This window comes from Ixodes scapularis, unplaced genomic scaffold, assembly GCF_016920785.2.
Source record: "Ixodes scapularis isolate PalLabHiFi unplaced genomic scaffold, ASM1692078v2 PGA_scaffold1__304_contigs__length_218370807, whole genome shotgun sequence".
In the NCBI taxonomy this organism is placed as follows: Eukaryota; Metazoa; Arthropoda; class Arachnida; order Ixodida; family Ixodidae; genus Ixodes; species Ixodes scapularis.
The window spans coordinates 19,594,468-19,607,917 of record NW_024609846.1 but is presented as its reverse complement, the minus strand read 5'-3'; the positions used below and the strand labels follow the sequence as shown (position 1 = coordinate 19,607,917).

General features: G+C 48.2%; 1 pseudogene; it reads right to left on the bottom strand.

Moving 5' to 3' along the window:
- LOC115323485 overlaps window positions 1–12,604 on the bottom strand; it is a 39,181-nt pseudogene extending 26,577 nt beyond the window's left edge.
- Between the last annotated feature and the right edge of the window lie 846 nt (window positions 12,605–13,450).

The window sequence follows — 13,450 nt, the reverse complement described above, 5'->3', positions numbered from 1 at the left end:
CGGTGGGCAGAATTCTTCTTTTAGTTTCTTCTCATTTGTTCGTGAAAATGCATATATATATTGCGATTTTGCGATCAATAAACTCATTTTTAACTCAGCGCTGCGTCCATGTCACTTTTTCGTCTAATCCTCGTCTTTTCGCGTTGTTTTTAACTCTTAAATATTATTTCATACTATATTAGTATGAAATAATATTTTCATACTACATTAGTATGAAATAATATAAATACGTAACTATATATTAGTTACGTATTTATTCATTTTTAATGGGAATCACCGCGAAATTAAATTCCCAGTTTTAGAGAAATGGAAATAAAACAAAATAAACTTCGGTAAACTCCGAATTTTTGGCTAAAAATTAGCGGCGGAAAATACCCTCCGAAGTTCATAAAAAATAAACTTCGAAAATACAGAAAATCCTACAATAGCACATACAAGTGTATTTTCTTACTTTAAGCCGATCCGTGAGGTTCAAATTTAGGCCTGGATTGTCTGGCGTGGAGTTACACTATAGGCCAACAAGCCCCTTGCAAACAAGCCCCGACCAAGTGTGGGCACAGCCGCAGTTCCCGGACGAGGTGTTGGCACCACGCCAGCGCAGAAACCAGATTCGCGTGAAGTTGAGCTCTGCGCATGCGCCCTGCCATTACCTGCGGCATGACGCCAAGGTCGCGAGTTAGGGTACACAAATTAAAGTGCAACTTAGATATGCACCAACTCTTTTAGAAAAACCATCCGTTGATTGGAGGGGGGGGGGGCGATTTATATTTTATCTTTTCTCTGAAAACGACCGTTTAAAGGGGGTGCTACTTCTATAAATTTTGCGACTTATACACGGAAACATTTACTAGGCCAAGCATCGCGAAAACGAAAACAAGACATTAATACTTTGCATAATTTTTACCACTTTCAATTTAAAAAAAGAAAGTGAACGACCACTTATACCATTATATATTGCCGCGCGCAGGCTCACGGACTTCTAGAACTTCCTCGTTTATTCTTGCTCCAGACATAACTTCTATCGTTTATCCCTGCTTATGTTGTTCTAGAAAGTGCGTGTTCATTCTCGCCCCGAGCGCGCTAAGGTCGAAACTTCTCCGCCGAATCTTCGAGATAGTGACTCACTCTAGATAAGACGCCGCTCGCGACCTTGTCGAGTCAGTTTCGCCCCAGCGCTCGACTCTGCTGTCTCGCCGACTTCGACGCTCGCGACGCTTTGTTATTATTTTCTATTCCATTTTTATTTTGGCACAAGTTTGCCACATTAAACGTTTATTTCTTCCTGTTTATTTATTGTTATTCTGGTCACCACACGTGACATTCTGGTGGAGGTGCGGGGTAACCGCATGCCCGTGCAGCGCTCCCCTCCGAGTTCCCGCAGTGCAAGTCCGAACACAAGCCCCCAAGAGCCCAGGGAAGACCAGACCGAGATCCGATTAAGTCGGCGGAACCTTGGCCTACCCCCGGAATCAGGACCCTTGCCACCCAGGACCAGGCAAACCAGGAGGACGACGATGGCCAACCAGTCGGAGACCCCGGCCGCTCCAGCCGTCGTTTATCTGCCCGTCGCACCACGGACGGCTGCTCCATTCCACGGCGAGCAATACGAAGACGTAGAAGACTAGATTGACCAGTATGAACGCGTTGCCCGCCACTATTGCTGGACTGACCAGCAGCGCCTGCACAACGTCTATTTTTCGCTTGAGGGTACCGCCAAGCACTGGTACGAGAATCATGAGTCCTCTTTGACGTCGTGGGACGTTTTCAAGACCGATCTCCAGGCTACGTTCAGCAACAACCACCGCCGAGGGAGAGCCGAGGACCTACTACGAACCAGAACCCAGGGCCCCAACGAGAGCGTCACCGGCTTCGTAGAGGACGTTCTGCGCCTGAGTGCCCGCGCCGACCCTCGGGCTACCGAAGAGAAGAAACTACAAATTCTCATGCGCGGGGTGAGAGACGACATTTTCGGAGGCCTCGTCCGCAACCCGCCGGCAACCGTCGACGCCTTCGTCACCGAGGAAACAAACATCGAGCGCGCTTTCCAAGCGCGCGCTTCCCACTACCAGCGGCATTCAAGCGTCACTGCAACCGCTCTGCTTAGCAGCGAAAACGCTCCTAGTGCGGACATCCGCGGAATCATCCGGGAGGTCGTCCGGGAGGAAATCCGCCGGTTGCTGCCAGCTGCAAGCCGACCAGCGACGCTCTCCATCGCCGAGGTTGTGCGGGAAGAAGTTCAGAGAGCCATCCAACCAGAGGCTCCCGTCGCCGTGGCAGCCACCGAGGAGCCCACGCTGACTTACGCCGCAGTGGCCCGACGGCCACCGCCTCCTCCTCGAGCCTATGTTGCGCCGCCCCGACGTCACTCTCCTGGGCCGCAGCACGACCGTCGCCGCGACGACCAGCTCCAGTACGCCAGTCAGGAGCCCCGTGTACCCCGGAAGACCGATGTGTGGCGAACGATCGACCGACGCCCTCTGTGCTTCCACTGCGGGGAAGCAGACCACACCTACCGCCGATGCCCATACCGTCGACTCGGGCTGCGCGGGTTCCACCCGAACGACCCGCGACCCTGTTATGGTGAACGGCCTCGGGAAATCGACGAGTACCTGCGACGACCTCAGTCCCCCGAGCCTGCGTCCAGCCGAGAGTTCCGGTCGCCTTCGCCACGACGTCCAGCTTCGCCGATGCACCGACCCCGACGTGAAAGCCTGTCGCCCCTCGCTCCACGCCGGGGAAACTAGGTGCGGCAACCCCTGGAGGTAGAGTTGCCGAAGACGACCGACGCCAAGATCCTCCACGAACGCCTGAGGGCCCCCACTCGAACGCTACCAGAGACCGAAACGACACCCCTGCAGCGGTGTCCAATAACCTAAACGTCGTCATTGACGGCCACGATGCATCAGCACTCGTCGACACCGGAGCAGACCACTCGGTCTTGAGTGGGAGACTCTCCCGCCGCCTTCGAAAAGTAACCACGCCGTGGGATGGACCACAAATACGAACCGCCGGAGGGCACCTCATCACACCAGTCGGGAGATGCACTGCTCGCGTCGAGATCCACGGTGAGACGTGCCCTGTGAAGTTCGTCGTTCTGCAAGACTGTTCGAGGGACGTTATCCTCGGAATGGACTTTCTCTGCGAGTATGGCGCCGTCATCGACCTCGGGGCAAACCAGCTGACGCTGCGAAAGCCTGTTTTACCGCCGGTGGAGACCAACACGACTTCAACCGCGATCCGAGTTATCGCCGCCCATGTGAACTTACCGCCGCGGTCGAGTGTTTTCGTCACCGTCATAACCGACGCAGCCATGCACGGTGAAGCTCTTCTGGAAGGCAGCGTCCAACTGCTCCTTGAGAAAGGAATTGGCGTCGCACGAGGCGTAAAAATCTCCAAGAAGGGCGTACAACTGTCCTTGTGACAAACTTCCGAGAGGAGCCGCAGCACCTAACGAAGGGTACCACTGTGGGACACATTGAGGAGTTTCAAGCGCCAGCCGTGGTCACCGCAGTCTCCGAAGAAACCTCGTCGTCACAGCAGAACAGCACGCCGCCGCCGCCTATCGACATCAACCCCGAGCTCCCAGCTCCAAAGCGCCGGCAACTGGTTGATCTCCTCGCCGAATACAGTGACTGTTTTGCCACGTCGTCGAAAGTTCGCCAAACACCAATGGCGAAACATCGCGTTATTACCGACGACGACACGCTCCCTGTCCATCAGTCGCCGCATCGAGTCTCCTTAAAGGAAAGGAAGGTGATTCAGGATCAAGTCCAAGAAATGCTCGACGACGACATCATTCAACCCTCAAGAAGTCCATGGGCGTCCCCAGTCGTCCTTGTAAAGAAGAAGGACGGAACCCTGCGGTTCTGCGTGGACTATCATCGACTGTACGCTGTGACTAAGAAGGACGTCTCTCCGCTCCCCCGCATCGACGATACGTTAGACCGACTGCGCCACTCCCGATATTTTTCGTCGATGAATCTGAAGAGTGGCTACTCGCAGATTGAAGTCGACGAGCGCGACCGGGAGAAAACTGCCTTCGTCACTCCCGACGGACTGTACGAATTCAAACTGATGCCGTTCGGGCTTTGTACAGCGCTAGCCACCTTCCAGCGTGTCATGGACACCGTGCTGGCAGGTCTGAAATGGCAGAGCTGCCTCGTCTACCTCGACGACGTCGTGGTATTTTCACGAGATTTCGACGAGCACCTGAAACGACTTCGAGCCGTGCTTCAAGCCATCAAGACCGCCGGCCTGTCACTCAAGCCGACAAAGTGTCGATTCGCCTATGATGAACTTAAGTTCCTTGGCCACGTCGTGAGCAACAAAGGTGTTCTCCCGGACCCCGAGAAGACCCGCGCCGTAGCTGCATTTACGCCGCCGTCTGACAAGAAGGCCGTGAGAAGATTCCTCGGTCTTTGTGCCTACTACAGACGATTTGTTCGGGACTTCGCCAAGCTGTCCGCACCGCTGACGCACCTCACGAAGGACGCCGAAATGTTCGAATGGACAGACGAACACCAGCGGTCATCCGATTAGCTGAAACGAAGACTCCAGACGCCCCGATTCTTGGCCATTTTGACCTGTTCGCTGATAGAGATCCACACGGACGCCAGTAACACCGGACTTGGCGCGGTGCTAGTTCAAAGGCAGGACGGCGCAGAGCGAGTCATCGCATACGCGAGTCGGATGCTGTCTAAGGCGGAGAGGAACTACTCTACAACTGAAAAGGAGTGCCTTGCTGTCGGCTGGGCAATAACAAAGTTTCGCCCATATCTGTATGGAAGTCCTTTTCGCGTGGTCACGGACCACCACTCGCTCTGCTGGCTCGCGAATCTGAAAGACACCTCCGGACGCCTCGCCCGGTGGAGCCTACGGCCGCAGGAGTTCGACATGACCGTTGTGTACAAGTCCGGCTGGAAGCACAATGACGCCGACTGCTTGTCAAGAGCTCCTGTCGAGGCCGGACCTGCCTGTATCGAAGACGACGACGATGAGTGTTTCCTCGGCGCTTTGGACGTCAGCGACATGGCAGCACTCCAACGAGACAACCCTGAACTGCGAGCGCTCATCGAGCACTTAGAGGGACAAGCGAGTTCGGTTCCCCGTACTTTCCTAAGAATCCTGCATACATTCTCCATGCGGCAAGGGGCGCTGTACAAGGAGAACTTCGTCAACAACAACACAGCATGGCAGTTGGTTGTTCCTGCCAGCCTTCGAGATGAAATATTCGAAGGATGCCATGACGACCCAACGGCTGGACACCTTGGCCACAGCAGGACGCTCGCCAGGATTCGAGAAAAGTACTACTTGCCGAAACTACCGAAGACCGTTCACCTATACATTCGATCATGCCATGAGTGTCAGCAACGCAAGAAACCGCCGACGAAGCCGTCAGGACTTCTGCACCCGATTTCTCCCCGTCTATGACGTTCCAGCAGATCGGAATGGATTTACTTGGCCCTTTCCCGCCGTCAACGTCGGGAAACCGCTGGATTATCGTCGCCACCGATTATCTCACACGGTACACCGAGACGAAAGCCCTTCCAGCAGGCACGGCTGTTGAAGTCGCCAAGTTTTTCATCGAGTCCATCGTCGGCCGGCACGGCGCTCCAGAAGTTTTGATTACAGATCGCGAATCGTCGTTCATGGCGCAGCTGACCCAAGAAATCCTCCGACTCAGTCACACCAGCCACCGTCGTACAACTGCGTACCACCCGCAGACCAACGGGCTGACGGAAAAACTGAACAAGACAATCGCCGACATGATCTCTATGTACGTCGACGTTGAGCACAAGACGTGGGACGAGGTGCTGCCCTAGGTCACGTTCGCCTACAATACGGCGGTTCAGGAGACCACTGGATTCACCCCTTTCCAGCTGGTACATGGTCGGAAGGTGACGACTATGCTGGACGCAATGCTGCCCCATGAGCCATCTGACAATCAGAGTGACGACGCCCAGGTGGTTGCTCAACGCGCCGAAGAAGTCCGCCGGCTCGCCCGACTCATGGTTCAAGACCAGCAACGCGTCGACGCGGGCCGCTACAACCTTCGTCGCAGGGACGTCCACTTCCAGCCCGGAGACAGGGTGTGGGTGTGGACGCCCATCCGTCGCCGCGGTCTCAGCGAGAAGCTTCTGAAACGCTATTTCGGACCCTACAAGGTCATCCGACAGCTCGGCGATCTGAACTACGAAGTCCTTCCCGACGGAACGCGCCCATCTGCAAGACGTCAGCCGCGACCCGAGGTGGTGCTCGTCGTCCGGCTGAAGCCGTATTACGAACGATAGAACTTTCTACTCTTGTCGACGAGTGAACTGTGAACTCTGAACTGTGAACTGTGGCTCCCGATTCTGCTGTCGTTTCGTTTTGTTTTTGTTTTTTTGTTTTTCGTTTTGTGCTGCATCGGGACGATGCGCTTTTAAAGGGGGGATAATGCCGCGCGCAGGGTCACGGACTTCTAGAACTTTCTCGTTTATTCTTGCTCCGGACATAACTTCTATCGTTTATCCCTGCTTATGTTGTTCTAGAAAGTGCGTGTTCATTCTCGCCCCGAGCGCGCTAAGGTCGAAACTTCTCCGCCGAATCTTCGAGATAGTGACTCACTCTAGATAAGACGCCGCTCGCGACCTTCTCGAGTCAGTTTCGCCCCAGCGCTCGACTCTGCTGCCTCGCCGACTTCGACGCTCGCGACGCTTTGTTATTATTTTCTATTCCATTTTTGTTTTGGCACAAGTTCGCCACATTAAACGTTTAATTCTTCCTTTTTATTTATTGTTATTCTGGTGACCACCCTTGACAATATTGGCTTGAAAGTGCAGTTACGAAAAATAATTATTTTTTAAAGTTTTTGCAGACATTAAAATTGAGAAGTGTTCTGTAAAGTATTACGTAATCGCAGCCCCAAAACTTGTCTGCCTCGTCTGTGCACGGTCAAAGTCGCAGTTACCGGGTACAGGGGAACGATTGGCATCAGACGCTGTCAGAGCAGTCGGCAGGGCAAGGCTGCAGTATAGTGATTCGGACGGTTTGCAGTTGTAGCTGGGCTGGTAGGGTGTTCTGGTAGTTCCCGAGAACACGCGCACTTATGTTCCCGGTAACGGTTATTGAGATAGTATCCTTCGTGAACAGTTGGATTTTTATACAAAAACACGTAAACCAATGTCAAATCCCGGAACTCAACGGGGGCTCTCGAAACGTAATCCTTGTTTTGGAGAAAAAGAAGATGGAGTAAATGTATACATACTTATAGCAATGAGCAGCAGTTAAAACAAACTGGCGGCTTATCAAAACGCCACCACAAGTGAATTCGTCTTCTGCAGTATACAGCCCCACCATCCACGGCCAGTGGTCAGGAGTCGCCTCGGTACCATTAACAATTCGCTCAGAAACGGTATCCTGCACTCCTCGTCGTCCACATATCTTCTTTAAATAATCTTTCTCTTTGTCTTTGTATCTTGAGCATACCCCTGCTGTAAATGGCAAGTAGGAGATAACCGTGTTTGATTGAGGATATCTTGGCGGTTTTAATTATTATTAATACCTACTTAAAAGATAGTTTGGGAAAGTGTGTTGGGCTGAGGTAAATCAGTTCACTGACACTGCTGTCATAGAAATTCAACTGTGCATGAATAATCAAATGATTCCACGTCAACTAAACAAAATAATTCCGAACAATATCACGAGACTTATTGAGAAGGTTGACATCGCTTTCTTGAGATCTATAATCACATTTTGATTAAATACTTTCAGTTACATTTATTTATATTATAAAATTTACGTATTTTGGTGCTGCTTGCAGAGATATACCAAATAAACAAAGATAAAAGCAATACATCATGAATCAGTATATTTTCTTCAGAAAAATCTTAAGCAAGTTAAAGTTTTCTAAAATAATCGAAGAACACATCACAGTAGAGAAAGATTTCTGTCGCGGTGTCAGCATTAATGAACATCTCATAGGGGATTATTTTAAAAAAGCCCCTGAAAAATATAAGAAAAAGAAAATTAACAGTTTGGATGGGACACGCGTGTCAAAAAAATTATTTACGCGAAAAAAGAAAAAAAAGAACAAAACATTTTACAGCAATATTGACGGCAATAGGCCGTCAATATTGCTGTCAATATTGCCGTAGTTGTGTCGGCAGTCACCTCCTTTCAGCTTGTTTTTTTTTTCTCTCGGCATTTCGGGCGCGTGGAGGAGAGGTGGATCGGCTTCGCCTTCACGACCGAAATGGTCATTCCGGAGTTAGCCGTAACGAAATGAACTTCGCGCGCAGAAATCCAAATATGGCTCGAAAATATTTTTTTTCATAAAGTTGATTTGTCGACACGCGTATCCCAACCAGACTGTTAAACATTTTCTTTTTTTTTTCAGATGCCCGTAAGGAAGTGTAGATTTGAACAAATGGAAGTTGGTAACACTGTGTTATCAAGTGGATATCCTATTCCTGAGACCTTTCTAAGTACGCTATTTTCTTTGTGGAAACTTTAGTTTGTAATACGTGTCCATCTACTCAATATTTTTTTTTCATTTAAGCCTTTTGTTTTTAGGAGCCCCCCCATAACAAATGCCACAATAAATAAATGTGGTACAAATGAGCACACCGGTTCAGAGCTGTGATTGTGTTCAAATTAACGTAAGAGCTTTGTGTGAGTCACTTATGCCCGAGTCCCACTAGAGCGACAAACATAAACAAAAGAGAGCGACAAGCCTCAAACACAGGTAGCATGCTCACGATGGTACTTTTGGGAGGCGTTTCGTCGTTCGGTGCTCGCGAAGTAAGCACGAGTGATTGCAAGCCTGCCAAAGACACCGTCGCCTGCATGGTGCTCGTATTTGAGCATAGACACCTGGATTCTACAAAGCCAGCGAAATCGCGAAAGAGAGTGGATTGAGGCCTGTGGCTGTTTGTTACCGTAGTGGAACTCGGGCGTCACAAAACCCAGTTGGACAGGATACAAACTCGCAACGCATTTTGAGCAGCACTCAAATTACGTTCAATATGCATGGTCTTGAATAGAACACAAAAAAAATTTCGAAATGTAAACTAACTATTTTCGCCAATCTTTGAAAAGCTGAGAAGCAAGCGATGAAGTTATATAGATATATATATATTTAAATATTAACGAAAATTAAGTCCCCTCGCTTAGATCTTTCTCAGCAAAATCTAATTCTGCGGCGATTCCAATAGGGGGCCTTCAACACCTACACAAATGACTTCCCCTGGGAAACATAGCTGCCATACTGAGTTTAGTTCACTTCACACGGATCTCGATTATAAAAAAAAAGAATTGGAGAATGTAGGCGAAGAAGTCCTAGAATAATTACGGCGTAGAGGGGATTCAACTTGATTTATGCATGGCACCTGCTGTTTTATTGTCCGTCGGCAGGCCCGCTTCATAAACCGTTCGGATATGAGTACACAGAGGTGTGGCTTCCATAACCCGAGAAACGCGCAAATTATTCTCAGGGTCGTCGCATACTTTAATTGTCTACGTGCTCAGTCGACCTGCGTGTTATTGCCAGAAAAAAATGCTTGATTTATCGTAATACTGCGAATAAAGTCATAAACGCAGAATGTGTTTACGCGCAATTCTTTGGTGTTTGTCATGGACATTGCAGTTTCTAATTTCTTTGGTTAATTCATGTTATTTTATTCTAGTTGTCGTTTTTATGTGGTTGTGGGCACCTCTTTTATTTTCGTTTATTTGAAATTTCAATGAAGTGGTCGAATGTGGACGAAATATCGCCGAAATACGGTGCTCGCGTTGAAACAGTTACTTCACACCACCGTAGTAGAGACAGTCACCTACCTAGCTTTGCGTCTATAGGCCACATGCAAAATTCTTGCCAACTATCATCATCATGCTATTTGTATCCTGTTTCCTTTCACATCTTCCAGTTGTGGAGAAGGCGCATCTCCATTTAACTAGGTTTTCATGATATTAGGAGAATTTATTTGTGCACCGAGTGAGTTCCTGTTTAGTTTCGGTTTAAGAAGAAAAGAAAAACAGTAGTGATATTTTGTAAAAAGAATAGGCTACTTCCCAAATTTCCTGCATGCAACACTGCGTGTGTGGCATTATGGGGCATCTTTGGACATGGTAGGGTGTACCACACCCTAGCCATGGAAAGGAATGACGTGGTTTCGGTTTCGATCGCCGCGTCTTCTCAGCACTGCAGGAAAATTAATTCAAAGCTCGCTTTTTGCACCCATTCACTCTCGCGACAGCCTTCGTTTAAACACAAACCTACCGCAGCCGTATCAACATGCCTAGATTTAGCGAGGAGTAGGAGTACGGCGGGCCGCGTCCCATCCCTATTGAAAATTCTGCGAGAACTTCCAGTGACATCCGGTAAAAACTGGTCAAGTTTCACCCGTTTTCTTCTGAAGCCAGCTCATTTTACCAGTATTTAATAGAAGAATTGTCAGCAGCCGCTATCGGTCACAGAGATTTCGCTGGAAATTTACCGGCAGCCATTTTTGTGAATCAGACGACCCGGCTTTGCTGGAAGTTTCACCGGCTGTCATTCGTTTCCCCATGCACCCTCTCTCCCTTGCATTGGGTGCGTGGAAAAAAACTTGAGGGGGACTTTTTGCTGTCTCTTTCGAAGAAAACCGGTGCCTTTGTCTGTCAAGGAGCAACAGCAACGAACGGACGCTCAGTGTCGGCTTCCCGTACCATGCGCGCGACCTGGATCGTCCAGAGCAGCTGGGCATGCGGATAAACAAAATCTTCCAGTGACCTTTATTTGCGCCTCTTTGTCCCTCTGACTTCAGAAGCATCCAGCGAGGGAGAAAGACGCCCGAGATGCCAATGTGTCAGCATCAGGGACAACACCGTGACTGTGCTTATGATTTTTCAACGGCGGCGGATGTTGGTTGCGCTTGAGTGGTTTTCGCTAAACGTGCTTCTGACAGTGAGTGTGTGTGTCGGTATGGTTCACCTGCTCGGTTTCATTAGTTGAACTACCGTACATCTAGGAGTTTACCCAGCTGCATTGTGAGTACACTGAAATATATTTTTTTGCGACAAGTAACCCGGTTTTTTCTATTTGTTTTGATTTCTTTTGTCTACAGCTTTTCAAATTATTTCACTGGTGTCGACCCTGTGACATGAAGGCATGGAACTTTCAGGTCTATATGAACTAACCGTTTTAATTATTACCGAATCGTCCAGCAGCTGGTAAATTTGTACCACCCACAATTCACAAGCTTCTTCCTGTGAATTGTGGTCTTAACTACCAAAATGATACCGATTAATTGAGTCAGAATTTTAATCAATACCTGGTCCCATTTAAAACATAAATCAGGTTTGCTCAAGGTCTTTGAATTTAAGATCACTTAATGATTCAAGATATAACACTGCATCCCATTCCAGGATTCAGCGGCTAACTGTATTGATGAGGGAAACATTACAAATTAATTCTTAATATCTGACATTCCTCACTAATTTTCTATATACGGAGCAATTCAGTCGTTTTTTTTCAACGCAGTATCTGTATACGACAAGGAACTTTGCATTAAAATTAACGTTAACGGTTACCCAATAACTTGATATCCGATTTTCAAAACTCAATATTTACGCTTAACTGACACTCAAACTGCAGATTCACTTACTGAGCAACGTGCAGAATATACCAATTAAAGCGAAGAAGGGGAAACTCATGTCAACATTACGTTTAGAATTATGTTTTTCTGTGTTTGTAGATGAATGTCGAAAGCATTTTTTTTTCATTTCATAACAGGATACGCATCGGTTCTATTGTGTATCCTGTTATTTCGCAGATAAGCATTTTCTAGGTCGCCTACTTCAAGTTTGAGCGTAAACAATTTATTGAACAACACGGACGTTTCTTGAGAACTGAAATGTCGAAGCGCATGTACATGTATGAAAGGTTCAACCCTTAGACCTTTTCGCTTTAATCTTAGCTTTGTGCTAAAACTACGCTTAATGTTTGTTTCTTTTTTTTTCTTTTCTTTTCAATAGGGCACATTTGCCGCAAACCTTGTCTTGCAGAACATCCGTTCCGTTAGAAGCCGCTTCCATCTTCACCGTCTAAATAAATCACCCAGGGTGAATGGGGCGCGTCCTGCGCTTACATTTTTGCGTGATTTGGTTCAGCCGGTGATTTCAAACGCACAAAAACGGCGAGAGCCATGACGATGCACATTTGGCGCTGCACACCTTGCTCCATCGGGTCGTAGCGTTGGCTGGGTTGGGGCTAAATCTAGAATCTAGCAAAATGTAATATTTTCAGTCTTGCGACGTAGGGATTAGCGGATAGCGATTGTACTTTGTATTTTGTAGATATTAGCTACTGGCTCATCGAAAGAGACCCTTGAATTATTGGCGGAACATTCTGAATCTTTCAGACTTTGGGGGAGGTTTAACTACTCCAACAATTATTCTAGGTACATTTTGCTCAAATTTTACGAACTAAGGCCCCCGAGTAATCAATTTTATACTTTCGCAATCCTAGATTCCGTTTATATTTTTGAGTAATTAGAGTGTTTTGGTTATTGAGCGTGAGAGGGAATGTTTACGTACCGAAAATCATGCTGACAATAAGCATGAAACCGTGTTGGCGTGAGCTCATATTTCCTACCTTTAAGACGATAACACGCCGCTTTCGTTTTTGAGCGTTTAAACCAGGTTATTTATTATACCTAAACTATCGATGAATGAGAGAAACCTCTGGCAACAGTTACGTACAGTTATACAGATACTAAAAAGCCTCTCGCGAGTGGGCCTCTGTTTTTTTATAAGAAGCTCTTGACATCTGGCTTACGTCCGACCTTGCGCTGACGTCAGGACTCGCCCATCCCGAGCAGATGGCAGGGAGCCAATCAACGCAAACTACCACTATCATCTGTGCCTGAGTCACCGCCACCCAGTGTCGTGTATGGAGAGAGTTTGGCCATTCGTTGGGAAGTGGAGGAGACAAATGAGGAAACACCATTGGCCGAAAGCCGGCTGGGCGTGTTCCAGGGCGTCTTCAGAAATTCGAATGTGACCAACCGGAAGCCGGAAATAATACCCTGGCGGTGGTCGCGAGAAAAAAACTGATAAGAGCATTGGAGTAATTCTCGGTGACTGAAAATAGGGCACACGTGATGTTTCAATCACGCTCATTCAAAATGATGGTGGAAGAGTGCGACTAGCGGAACGATCGACATAATCCTTACGCCAAGTGCCGAGGGCCGGAATCTGCCCTCCGAGAGGTCACTCTGTCCGAGCAAAACAGAATTGAGCGTCGCATTCGTTCCTTACATCTTTCTGCATGATCATGATCGAAACATCACGTGCACCCTATTTTCAGCCACGAACGGTTACTACACTTCACTCTTACGCGCTTATTAAAACCATTTACGAACATATACCTTTGGATCAGAACTGTTTCTCGCTACAACCGCTAGAGGATTCTTTTCGGCTTCGGGTTGGT